The sequence below is a fragment of the Hippopotamus amphibius genome, chromosome 5, assembly GCF_030028045.1.
Source record: "Hippopotamus amphibius kiboko isolate mHipAmp2 chromosome 5, mHipAmp2.hap2, whole genome shotgun sequence".
NCBI lineage: Eukaryota > Metazoa > Chordata > Mammalia > Artiodactyla > Hippopotamidae > Hippopotamus > Hippopotamus amphibius.
In genome coordinates this window covers 118,991,590-119,005,986 of record NC_080190.1, presented here as the reverse complement: position 1 = coordinate 119,005,986, position 14,397 = coordinate 118,991,590, and positions in this window count along the sequence as shown.

Genomic DNA, 14,397 nt, shown 5'->3' with positions numbered 1-14,397 from the left:
TAGCCAGAAATATTGTCCCTGGGGTTTAATGCAGCATTTCCAAATAATTTTACAAGATTCATTCTGTGCAGAAAGCAATGTTCCTTTATTTTGAAAATGGTCATGGTAAAAGACAAAAAGGGAGAAGAGGAAAAGAAGGAAAAATGCAAACCGCTCAGATCCGGTATCTGATTCTCCTCACTCTGCCTCATTGCTGGCGCACACAGCTCGCTTTGACATCAAGGGGCGCTCTGCCAGGAGAGAGCCACATGGACTGCCGAAGGGAATCGGAACCTGACCCTCTCATCTCCCACTCCTCCCCCTTCTCCAGGGCCCCACTGCCAGCTTCACAAACAGTTAATTGCCTTTTCCGACAAAGAGTATGACAGCCACTCTCCCACAAACGACACTAAAATCCTACCCCCTGTACGGTTTGTGAAAAAAAAACTGTTTCCATTTTTAGGAGAGCCTAAGACCTGGCCCATTTTATTTAGAAATTAATAACAATTCTGAGTGTTCTCTTTTCTCTGTTCTGGAAGAGCAGTGAAGCAGCCCTGAAATGAAGAATTTACCACTGTGCGTGCCAGGACAAAAACAGATGGACCAAAAAAAGTTTAGATGGATGAATCTGAAAAATTGGATGACCTTTCTTATACCCCAAAAGTTATAAAAAATTAGAAGAGCAAAACTTCCATTTGCCAGCAAGATTCTCTCCAATTTACAAATTTCATACTGTGGCTTCAGGGACAGGAATAAAAGTTCACCCCATTCTCTGGACAGCCAGGGGTCATCTCCTAGCCATTGGTCTCCTTACATGAAAAGTCTAGAAAACTGTTCTGTTCATAAACTACCACCTCCTCGCTCCAATATAAAAGAAGGAAGGTTAAGAAACTCAACTCATGGTCGCATGACATTCTGAGATCCCCGAAGCCAGGCTAGGGCAAAGGATGGGTGCATTTCATTAGAACACAATCCAAACACAGCCAAGAACTGGCTCCTGTGTCGGGCAGGCCAGCTATCTTCTGGCTGCTGCCTGATCCCAATGGAAGCTACACACCTCACAGACTTACCCATGATCAGAACTGATGTAATATATTGCAGATTTATAGGATGTAATTGGATCAGTGCAAATCCAGTACCAATTAGCAAAGCCACTTAAAGCATCTGCTATATCAAAGATGAATCAATAGCATGTAACTGTGTATATGTTTGAGGCATAGATACATTATGGGAAGTGTTTACTTCACAGACATTCTGAATAATTCCTACACAATGCATAAAATGTACTATTGTGAATGTATAATATTTTTAATAAATGAAGAATGCTGAAGTAGAGACACCCAAGGGTCACCCAAATTCAGCTCTGCTCTTTTTTCGGAATATGGGTGAATTTCATTTCCTCACCACCCAATAATTGTATGGGACAATGCAAGCCGTTCTAGCCTACAAGCTGTGGGAAAGTATCATTGCTGGAGTGACACACTCCATCTTACACTTTCTCAGCCATAGTAAATCCTGAAGTATCATACTGATTGGTGGAATCACAAGATAAGTGAAATGAAACTGAAAGTAGAGCCCCCCCCCCCCACCTACCCCGTGAGCAATCTTTTTTTTTTTTTTCTGTTTTAATCTACTGAGGCTTGGGGGATTTTGTTACCACTACATGCTTTGCCTATCTCTAAATAATAGGCAAATATTTCTAGATAACTTGAGTCTTATTCTCCAGTCTCACAGGACTTAGTAGAAAAGGTGCAGGGCATGTCAGATCCCCTAAAAGAAGTAAGAGGTGTATGTCAGTCCTTTCATGAGAACCTAGTGGCCACATCACACTGGGAGTGGGGTCATCTGTGTGTACTCACGTGGGAAGTCTCTGAGAGCATGGGGCACAGCAGAGTTGAGAGTCCGCTACACCGATATCAAAAAGAGGAGGCAATTCAAAGCCCACGGAGGGGTCTTCCTTGGTGGTCCCGTGGTTGAGACTTCACCTTCCAATGTAGAGGGTGCAGGTTCGATCCCTGGTCAGGGAGCTAAGATCCCACATGCCTCATGGCCAAAAAACGAAAACATAAAACAGAAGCAATACTGTAACAAACAGTAAAGACTTTAAAAACGGTCCATATCATAAAACAAACAAAAACAAAGTCTAGGGAGAAAATCTGACTCTTAAATCAAGTACTACCAATGCAGTTGGGTACTAGATGATTCTGTGAGATTTCCCCAGTGTTTACTGCCATTTCCAATGGCTTCACTTGGCACCAAGTAAGCACAGAACTCTCCCTCTCTCACTCTGTGCTATCCTAAAAAGCACCACACGAACTGTGACCAAAAAAAGAGCTCTTGAATCTTCGTAACTAAAATCTCTTGGAATCTACCTAATCCTTCAGACATATTTTTCATTTATTTAGTTTTATTTATATTTTTCAAAACAGCATCCAGACAGAACCCTTCTCCCTTACAAAACAATTGCCCCAAACACCAATCATCATCCCCGACCATTCAATGCATCTACTCTCTAACTGCAAACTGATACCTTGTACATAAGCAAGAGTCATAAAATCATGATAATTTTTCAACTTAAGGGAGACGTAGAGACTAACATCCAACAACCCCCCCCCCCCAAAAAAAAAAAACATTGGGCAAGGAACAGAAGCCAAATTTTTTAAAAAATAGTTTCCCAATCTATAGCTTTGGTCTGTTCTTACCCACCAAAAACTTCTGTATCATGAATAAGATAATGCAGCATCAGAGCAGCCACTGTACATTAATCTAAACACATCAGAAAAATATCCCACTAATAATTAAATCAGAACACAAGCTGTTGGTATCCCTCAGGTTTTTTTTTTCTTATTAATAGCAAGATGTTATCATTTGTTCACATTCTTCAGCTTATTAGAAAATTTGGACTGTAATTTTAGATTCTGAGTCGAAAGAACTAATTAAATGATAAATGTCACTTTTTCTCCCAACTTACACAACCAGAATTTTGAATAACACATTTATCTATTGTGCCAAATCAAGAGAGAAAACATTACTCTTTTGGTCTTTAGAGGACCAAAAGGGGCTCATAAAAAGTGATTAATCTATAAATAAATGGGATTTTTTTTTCCTATTTACTAGGATTTTACATTTTTGCTTTTTTACAAAAGGCAAAGGCATTCATAATCCCCTAAGTACATCACAAACATGAATTCACTATTTTGATAAAATCCTAAGTGGCTTTGAAATTATCATTAGCCCCATTTAGAAATAAAATTCAAAGAGGCAAATATATGTATCAAGCTTGTCTTACTCAAGTAAGAAACAATGGTAAAACCTGGTCTGGACTCCACATCAATTTCCTTTTACCTGAAAGTTGTATTTTAGCTACAGAGTTCAACATGCTAGGTCCTTCCTGCCTTCCCCCTGCTTCCTACCAAGAAGAAGAAGACAGGAGAAAGAGAGAAGAGAGGAGAAGAGGGGGAGGGGAGAAGGGAGAGAGGGAGGGGAGAGGAAAGGAGGAAGGAGGAAGCAAAATATACCAACAAATCCAGCCATCAGAAGAAACTGGCAATGTTCATTTAATAAGTCAAAACATGAACTAGGTTCTCCCCTGGTGGTCCAGTGGTTAAGACTCCAAGCTCCCAATGCAGAGGGCCCAGGTTCGATCTCTGGTCAGGGAACTAGATTCCGCATGCCACAACTAAGACCCAGTGCAGCCAAATAAATAAGTAAACATTTTTTTTAATTTAAAAAAAAATAAAAATAAAACATAATTTTAAAAAAATAAAAATAAAATATAAAACATAAAAAACAATAAACATAAAACATAAAAATAAAACATAAACTAAATAATACTTCTCTGGCTCATCGTCACATCATTCCTATATCCTTATATCATTCTTCAAATTCTCACTTCCCCTTAAAAGAACAAACGATGTCCTAGGCGTTAAGAAACTACATCAATTTGCCATTAACTGATGTTTTCAGGTAATTGAATATTAACAATTAATAACTAGTATTTATTGAGAGTTGACTGTGTGCAGTCACCGTGCTAAGTGCTGTGGACATATTGTTCGTTGGATCATCAGGATAGCTCTGTGAAGGAGAGATGGTGAACACCGCCTTCAGTAACTGAGAAAGTGCAGCACACAGTTACCTGCTTACCTGGCCCTGGGGTGGTCTGGGATTTAGACCACAGCCTGGGCCCAGGAGGCCCACTGCACTCCATATCTCCTCTCTTGTTAACACAGTGTTATGCCTGACAAAGACCTATTCCATGCAATTCTTTGATAACGTTCCAAGTTACAATATAAAAATCACATACCAGAACTAGACCTAATTTCACTTTTCTTTAGTTATTCAGAAAATACATCAATACTTTGAAGGATTTCAGAATCAGTAACCATAAAATGAAAACAATAATAAAGTCTACCTCCAGAGACTTCAGAGAACTGAGAAAACTTAGATGAAATACTTCAGCAGAGCCTGGCTAGTAATATGTGTTCAATAAATGGTAGTTATTTCTTATTCTTAATTAGATATTTGTAAGAATAATTTATAACAACAGAAACTAGAACTTGAAAAAAGAACATTTGATTTTTTTTTCTAATAATGCTTCACAATACATTTATATCTCCCTTAAAATAACAGAGTCCTAAAAATTTGGTGGTAAATTGAAATTTTTATTTAAAAAGTCATACTTTCGGACTTCCTCGGTGGCACAGTGGTAAAGAATCCGCCTGCCAATGCAGGGGTCACAGGTTCGGGCCCTGCCCTGGGAAGATCCCACATGCCACGGAGCAACTAAGCCTGTGCACCACAACTATTGAGCCTGTGCTCTAGAGCCCATGAGCCACAACTACTGAGCCCATGTGCCGCAACTACTGAAGCCCACGTGCCTAGAGCCCGTGCTCCACAACAAGAGAAGCCACTACAATGAGGAGCCTGCACACCACAATGAAGAGTAGACCCCACTCACAGCAACTAGAGAAAGCCCATGTGCTGCAACGAAGACCCAACACAGCCAATAAATAAATAAAACAAATTTAAAAAAAAATTTTTTTAAAAAGCCATACTTTCTCTTTTAAGGACATTTTCATTCAGGGACACTTTATTATCTTTACGTCTAACTAACTTTCAGTTAATGGTGACTGTTAAATCTTCAACTCTACAGTTTTTCAACCACCAGTCTCTGTCAAGGGATTTACAGTCAATCAAATATGCAACTATTCTAGAGATCCAAATATTTGTAGAACTTACAGTAAATTATTTTGTAAAATGCGTAATCATGACAATTTTGTAGTTTCAACTTTTATGTCTGAATTTTTCTCCTAGTAAGAAAGATAAAATGCTACATAACACTCCATGTAGCTCTCCTTTCTCCTTGCTAAGAAGGGCAAATTCTTGGGCTTATTCAGACTGAGCCCAGATTTCTGAGGCAGGATGAAGATACTACAAGAGAAACACAACCTTTTTAATTTCCCTCTTAATAGAAACCATATTTTGTTTCTTGAGACAGGACACTACAGAATACAAAAACACAGAATGAAGACTCACTCAGGGGAATTCCCTGGTGGTTCAGTGGTTAGGATTTGGCAATTTCACTGCTGGAGCCCGGGTTCAATCCCTGGTCGGGGAAATAAGATCCCACAAGCCACGCTACTCGCCAAAAAAACAAACAAAAACTCACTCTGAATTTGAGTCTCATATCAATTTATTCCCAAGAAAAGGAAAAAGAAAGAGAGCTGTAAGAACATAACGCAGCCCAGGCTCAGGACAGTAAGAACACATCAGGGCTACAACTCCCTGACTTAAACTCTTCCCTCGAGGTCTCAGAGTGAACAATCTCATCCTCTAGATGGTCAGGTTTGGGAAAGGCCTCTTCACAGGCTGTGGCCAGCCAAACATAGAGTGAACATCTAACCAATGTAAAATAAATACCATACTAAACACATCAAATTAGCAGTATTTTGTTTTTTAATTTTTATTGAGGTAAAGCTTAGATATAGTGTAACACACAAGTCTGAATTCACAGCTCAATGCAGTTTTACACAATTCTACACCCATGGAACCACACCCAGATGAAGATATAGGACATTCTGCTGGAAGGGACCAAGATGGCAACATAGGAAACTCTGAACTCCCCTCCTCCCACAGACACACCAAAAGTAAACCTACACGTGGACAATTCCCTCTGAGACGAAAACCAGAAACTAGCTGAGTGGCTTACACACGGGGGAAATACCCACAAGAAAACAAGTAGGAAAGTCTGAGACACACTTTTACCATAAACCCCACCCCAAACACAGCACCACGCAAGCAGGAGGGCAACACCAACTCTCAGGTTCTCCCCGAAGAGCACAGGAACAGCCCTCCAAAACACCAGGCTCTGAAAGCCAATGCGGCATCCACAAGTCCCACAGCACACTGAGAAGCACTTTTTTTTTCACCTTTATTTTATTTTTTTTATTAAACTTTTTATTTTATATTGGAAGATAGTTGATTAACAACATTGTGTTAGTTTCAGGTGTACCTTTTAACGGTGAGCACTCACCCCGTCTGTCCTCCCCAGGGCCCAGTGCAGAGGGAGTACACAGAAACACCCATCTTCCATTCTTTCACTGGAAAGGGCCCGACTACATACTTTACAAGCTGTCTGAGGGTCTGGCTTCTAATTAGCTTGCATTTAGGGGGCGACATACCTTCCCTAAAGCCTGAAAGAGCTAGCAGACACGTCCCTGCCTTCTCCCTATAGCTCCTACAACAATCAAACCAAGCCATCAGTGTCTCCCTTGAAGGAGCTTGTCCACACATCTAGTGCCCCAACTTTTACGGCTGTCATTTGAGGGACAGGCCTCCAAATCAGTTTGTTCTGTTAGCCAATGGAACGTACACTCATGAGACTCACAGGAAAATAGCAAATGAAGCGCCTGCTTCTAAACTGGCACAGGAGCACCCCCACCCCATGGCTGTGCACTCGAGCTCAGTGCAGAGGGCGTAGGCCAAAACATCCACTCACATTTTTTCCCTGGAAGAGGTTTAACTAGATACTTTCCCAGCTGCTGCCGGGAGGTCTGGTTTCTAACCAGCCTGTAAGAATGTGCTGATGGTAATCCTCTCCTGCAGAAGAACACTGATGGGCTGTGGCTCACCCGCAACTACTGGGAGCCGCTAAGAACAAAGATGGTAGCCTGGACAATCACAAAGGTTTGAGAGACAACCAGGACCTCGGGACATGCTGATAGACAAGCTTCATCTCCTACACAAAACCAGTCTGTCAAGACTGGGAGAGGAGGCTGCTTTATCTAAAGTGCAAAAACCAATACAGAGTGTCAAAGAAAATAAAGAAACAGGATAATATGTATCAAATAAAATACCAAGATAAATCTCCAGAAGCTGATCTTAACGAAACTGATTACCCAACAGAGACCTGAAAATACCGTCTTTAAGATGCTCACCAAGTTCAGAATGTCAATGCATGAACACAGTGAGAATTTCAATCAAGAGACAGAAAATATTAATAGGTACAAAACAGGGAATTCCCTAGCAGTCCAGTGGTTAGGACTCTGCACTTTCACTGCCATGAGCCTGGGTTTCATCCCCAGTCAGGGAACTAAGATCCCACAAGCCACGCAGTGCAGCCAAAAACTTTTAAAATTAAAAAAAAAAAAAGAAAAGAAAAGAAAAGGCACTAAACAAAAATCATAGAGCTGGAAAATATAATAATTAAACTGAAAAAATCAATAGAGGTATTTAACAACAGACTAAATCAAGCAGAAGAAACCATCAGTGAACTCAAAGACAGGGCAATGGTGGAGCAAAATTTAAAAGAACAAAAAAGAGTGAAGACAGTTTAAGGGACTTATGGTACACCAAAAAGCATACTAACGTACACATCATAGGGGTCCCAGAAAAAAAAGAAAGAAAAAACAGCGGAAAGCTTATTCAAATAAATAATGGCTAAAAACTTCCCTAATCTGGAGAAAAAAACAGTCATTCAGGTCCAGGAAGCCCAAAGAGTACCCATAAAAAAGAGAAAAAAAAAGATGACTCTAAAGAGAACCATGCCAAGATACACATTATAATTAAGTGATCAACAGTTAAAAACACAGACAGAATCTTAAAAGCAGCAAGAGAAAAGCAACCAACTAAGTACAAGGGAAACCCCATAAGACCATCAGTGGATTTTTTTAGCAAAAACCCTGCAGGCAAGAAAAGGGTGGAATGATATATAAAGTGCTGAAAGAAAAAAAACTGCCAACCAAGATACTCTATTACACAATAGGAAAAGGGTAGTCTCTTCAATAAACGGTATTAGGAAAACTAGATAGCCACATACAAAAGAATGGAACTGGCCCATATCTTATACCATACACAAAAAAAAACTCAAAATCGATTAAAGATTTAAATGTGAACCTGAAACCATAAAACTTCTAGGAAAGAAACATAGGGGATAAGCTCCTTGACATTGGTCTTAGCAATGATTTGGATTTGACACCAAAAGCAAAGGCAGAAAACACACAGACACACACACACAAGTGGGACTGCATCAGACTAAAAAGCTTCTGTATAACAAACAAAACTATCAAAAAAAAAAAAAAAAACCTATGGACTGGGAGAAAATATTTGCAAACCATGTATCCAATAAGGGATTAATGCCCAAAATATATCATGGACCCACGCAGTCCAAAAGCAAAACAAACAAACGGGTAAAAAATGAGTAAAGGACCTGAATAGACATTTTTATGAAGACAATATACAAACAACCAACAGATGCATGAAAAGCTCAAAATCACTAATCATCAGGGAAATGCAAACCAAAACCACAATGAGATATCACCTCAAACCTGCTAGGATGTTTATTACCAAAAACACAAGAGATAACAAATGCTGGTAAGGAGGCAGAAAAAAAGGAACCCTTATACATTGTTGGTAGGAATTTAAACTGGTACAGTCACTACAGAAAACAGTATTGAGTTTCCTCAAAAAATTAAAAGTAGAACTATCATACGATCCAGCAATTCCAAGGCTGAGTATATATCCAAGGGAAACAATGACTTTCTCGAAGAGATATCTGTACTTACATGTTTGTTGTGGCATTATTTTCAATATTCAAGGTATGAAAACAACCTTAGTGTCCACAGATCAATGAATGAATAAAGAAAATGACTATACACACACACACACACACACACACACACACACACGAATATTACTCACTCATAAAAAATAAGGAAATCCTAGACTTCCCTGGTAGCACAGTGGTTAAGAATCTGCCTGCCAATGCAGGGGACATGGGTTCGATCCCTGGTCTGGGAAGATCCCACATGGTGCAGAGCAGCTAAGCCCACATGCCACAACTACTGAAGCGGGAGCACCTAGAACCCATGCTCCACAATAAGAGAAGCCACCACAATGAGAAGCCAGTGCACCGCAGCAACAAAGAGCAGCCTCCGCTCGCACAACTAAAGCCCGCGTGCAGCAATGAAGACCTAAGGCAGCCAATAAATTAAATAAATAAATAAATAAATAAATACATAAATCCTGCCATTTGCAACAACATGGACAAACCTGGAGGGCATTATGATAAATGAAATACTACATGACATCACTTACATATGGAATAAAAAAAAAGTCAAACTCATAGAAATAGAATAGTGGTTGCCAGGGACTGGGTTGGGGGAAACAGGGAGAAAGTAAAAAGGTAAAAGGTACAAACTCTCAGTTATAAGATGAATAATGTCTTTCAGTTATAAATTGTGATATCAACATGGTGACCGTAGTTGATAACGCTGTATTGTATAACTGAAATGTGCTGAGAGTAGAATTAAGTGTTGTCACATACACAAAAAAAAGGTAAATATGTGAGGTGATAGATATGTTAATTAACTTGATGGTAGGAATCCTTTCACAGTGTATACATACATCAAATCATCATGTCGTACCCGTGAAATACATCATAGTTTCATTTGTCAATTATGCCTCAATAAAGCTGAAAATAAAGATATAGAACACTTTCCATATCCCAAAACACTTTCAAATTACTTAAAAGTTTTGCCTAAAGAATGTTAGATGGCAGAAATGGTATTTTTATGTTCAACCGTGAGCTGGAGAGACTACTGGGGAGATGCAGAAAGTGAGTAAAGACGAGGAGGTCAAGGGGTTGAAAGTACAGGTCTGGGAGTCAGAAAGACCTGCCACTTGGTATATTCAACATCGGTAAAGCATACCTCCCCACCCTGTGGTCCCTTCACTTGTATTATGAGAATAATATCACATCTGTAGGGATTAAATGAATTAATGCAAACACTCACAAGGTGCCAGGTAGGTACATAATAGGCTAAAAACTCAACAAATGGCTGGTATCAATACTAAGAATTAATCATTTTAATATTCTGTTGATGTTTTAGGCCAAAACACCTTCCTTCATACTGACTGCTACATTTTCTTGTGATAATGCCCTCCCGGGAGAGTGACAATATTTTCATCCCTACCATTTTGATTTAGCTGCTAAGGAAGCTGTATTTCATTTGAACTACTGTATCAGTATCAAATCCCATTTTAAAAGCAATTGTGAAGAATTCTGAGAATAAACTTATACTGTCTTTGATCAAATAAGCTGCTGTAATCAGAATGAATGTTCTGCAATGATCAAGCTATTTATTTTTCAGAGCTTCCAATTTTTTGAAGCCTAAAATGGTTTAGTTCTGTCCACCAAGCAATTAATATGTTCTACTAAACAAATCAGAGCTGGAGAACCAAATTAACACCTTTCAAGAGTGATATATCAGTGCGGCTTCTACAGAATGCTTTATGACCCTTCCACCTAATTTAATGGATAAATTCTAAGCATCAGAATGCCCCAGTATGGCTTGAATTCTTCCCGAGGGAAGAAAATATATATTTGTATGAAGTGCAACTTAGCAGAAAAATTAAACTACCACATATGAAATTCTACTTTCAAACCCTTTACCTTAACCCAAAAGTAGGAGTTCATTCATTAACCCAGACTTAATTCAGTTAAGAAAGATGTTCTGTGTAAATGGATAAGAGTTGAGACAAAGGCACACCAGATCCAGCCTCACGTGACTGACAGATGACATCCCAGGACTGTAGACCACGCAGATGTAAGTAACTACCCCATCCTGGTCTTCAGTTTGGGGCAACCGATCAGCCTTTCTGCACACCCTGTTGAACAGTACAACATGGCCCAAAACTCTCAGCCACACTCCAACCAGAGTCAATCATGTGGACCATACTCCTCTGTGAGATAAAAAATATACAGATTGGTCTTTGCCCCGGGTTCCTGGACAGAAATCCTAAACTTCCTGTAACTTCCTAAGTGATATGAACACTAGGAGCCTCTTCTGTTCCAATGAGGTGAGTCTGGGTGGGCTCCTGGGCGGGAGCTGGTCACCAGACAGACCGAGCCATGATTACAAGCTTAGGATTTTCAGGCCCACCTCCTCCGTATCCAGCTCTGACCTCAGAAAAGTTTAGACTACCCGTTCCCCAACTCTGTTATCTGTAAAATGGGAACGATATATACCTACTTACATCCTTGGGTTGTGCCGAAGTAAAACTTGCCTAAAGTGTTCAGTCTTCCCTGAGCATGTAACAATGTCCACAATCAGTGGACACTTTTGAGATGATGTATTTTACTTTACTTTTATATTAAATTATTTTGTATAATTTAAACGTGATATAAATATGTAAATATATAATACAGAATATTAAATTTTATATAATTTAAATGTAATTCTGATGTTCAAAGAGTTCAAATAAATAATCTTTGTTAGTATTTCCATCCTATCAATAAATCAGATATATAATCAGCAAAAATAGGAATTTGCTCTGATAGAATCAGAATTCATTCACTTTAAATGCATTATATTGCATTGGGCCTGAGGAAGTCCTAGCATATAATCAATCAATCTAATAACAGTATTATCCAGTATTATTATAGCATTGACAATGTCACAGAGAAAATAAGGTAACAAGAGGTAAAATGATAACTCTCCCACTGAATAACTATGAAGACAAATGCTCAAAGGAAGAAGGAAGGGTTCTCCTACTAAGATCTACCATTAATTGGACATTTCCGTGGTACTTTATCATCACAACAACCCAACGAGGAACATATCATCTTCTCTCTACAAATGAGAAAACTGGGGCCTGGAAGCGTTAAGTAGCTTGCTTGAGATTACTCAATTAGTAAGGGGAGAGGCTGGAACCTAAATGCAAGCTCACCTGCCTCAAGAAGTCTGCTTTCTCCACTTTCGGCCCTGTGGTTGCCCCAGCAGGTACCGAGTCAAATGACTAAATATGAGCCTGGTATTCCAGTAAGTTATACTGAGGCAAACTTGACCATCCATTTCTAAAAAAGAAAACAAATTGAATACAAAATACAGCACAAAAATGGTTTCACCTAGAACCCTGTACAAACTCAAAGACTAAGTATTTTTAAGCTACACCAGGCACCTATAAAAAGGTAAATAATAATCTTTATTCCCTTTGCTAACAAAACAGAAATTATAGAAATGAAGCAGAGTAATATAAAACATGAAATTTTGCCCACAGCTGGAAAACTTGTACAAACAATGCTCATACCAAAACTGGAGGCAGAATATGGTAAATGGGGGCAGAAGATCTATGATTCTATGTTCAATCATGTTAAATTAGGTGTTTGTAGATACTAGGTATCATACATACACGTGTATGTATATATGTTATTAAATTTTCTGCAGGACTTATCTAACCTACAACTCTATAAACATATTTATAAATATATTTATAATAAAATTCTTTATCCTACCACTACTAATAGAAGATTTTGGGGATTTCATTTCTTAAAATTAAACTGCTTCATTAATTTATCCTTTCCTCCTTCCCTTTTTTTTTTTCTTTTTTTCTTTTTGCCGTGCTGCATGGCATGCGGGATCTTAGTTCCCTGACTAGGGATGGAACCTGGGCCCCCTTCATTGGGAGCACAGAGTCTTATAAATGGCACTGTCAGGAAAGTTCTTTATCTCTTTTTTTTCATGATGTTATATAAATTATAGTTGTACAATATAGTGATTCACAATTTTAAAATGTTATACTCTATTTACAGTTGTTATAACTTCCTTTACCTCTTTACCACATTTTTATTTTATCTGTCTGGACAGTTTGGCAACAACCATAGAATGAATATGAGAAAAACAGTATTATGACCAAGGCTTTTCTTAGGATAAACCCATAAAAAATAAATGAAATGCATGTGATGTGTAGAGAAGGCTCTAAAGAGCCAACTCATCAGACTTTTGAGATATACCCAGTCTTATAATCGAAATCACCATAAGAACCATTGATTCAGTGACTATGTGTTGAGTGGCTATGATGTGCTTGGCACTAAGCGAGATTCTAGTGCCCACTTAACTAAATCAGAGGCTTGTTATGAGAGAAAATATGTAAACCAACAATTACAGAGCCATTTGACCAGGGCTGTAATCGTAGCATGCACAAGATGCAGTGGCTATGGAAGTGTGTTCACCCTTGAATGCTAAAGACAGACATTCTGATGTACAAACATGTGCCACTTGTGTGTGTGTGTGTGTGTGTGTGTGTGTGTGTGTGTATGCTGAGAGAAAGCACAGATTACAGGGGGTCACGCTGAGATTTAACAAAAGCTTTTTTTTTTTTTTGTAAGGCAATGAAAGCATTTATTTGTTTTAGGAATTGCAATTTGGGAGACACAGATTTGAATAGAAACCCAGGTGTGCTCTGAGGAAGGTCAAAAACCAAAGGGTTTTTAAAGGGAAAAGCATGAAGCTTTTTATTTTTTTAATTTCATTATTTTTTTAAATCAGGGTATAGTTGTTTTACAATGTTGTGTTAGTTTCTAATGTACACTGAAGTGGAGTTCCCTGTGCTATACAGCAGGTTCTCATTAGTTATCTATTTTATACACATTAGTGTATATGTGTCAGTCCCAATCTCCCAATTCATCCCACTCCCCACTACCCGCCTTGGTGTCCATACGTTTGTTCTCTACGTCTGCATCTCTATTTCTGCCTTGCACACTGGTTCATCTGTACCATATTTCTAGATTCCACAAATATGTGTTAATATACGCTATTTATTTTTCTCTTTCTGACTTACTTCACACGAAAGCTATTTTTAATTTCCCTTACCCCATAGGCAATGTGAGATAATTTTTCTAGTATTGCACCCCATTAGGAAATACTTTATTTATCAAAGCTACAAACCACTGCCGTTCTTATGCCTTACAGATTTTAATCTCTTTTTCCACCTTTAGTTTCCAAACCAACATGGACATTGTCACCCACCTTCCAGTCTGGGGTGAAGGTCATTACCTGGTCATTTCTATTGCTGTGTTCTCAATATAATAGAGACATATGGCTAATGTGTTCTTAATTGCGTTACTTTGTTGGGCTCTGG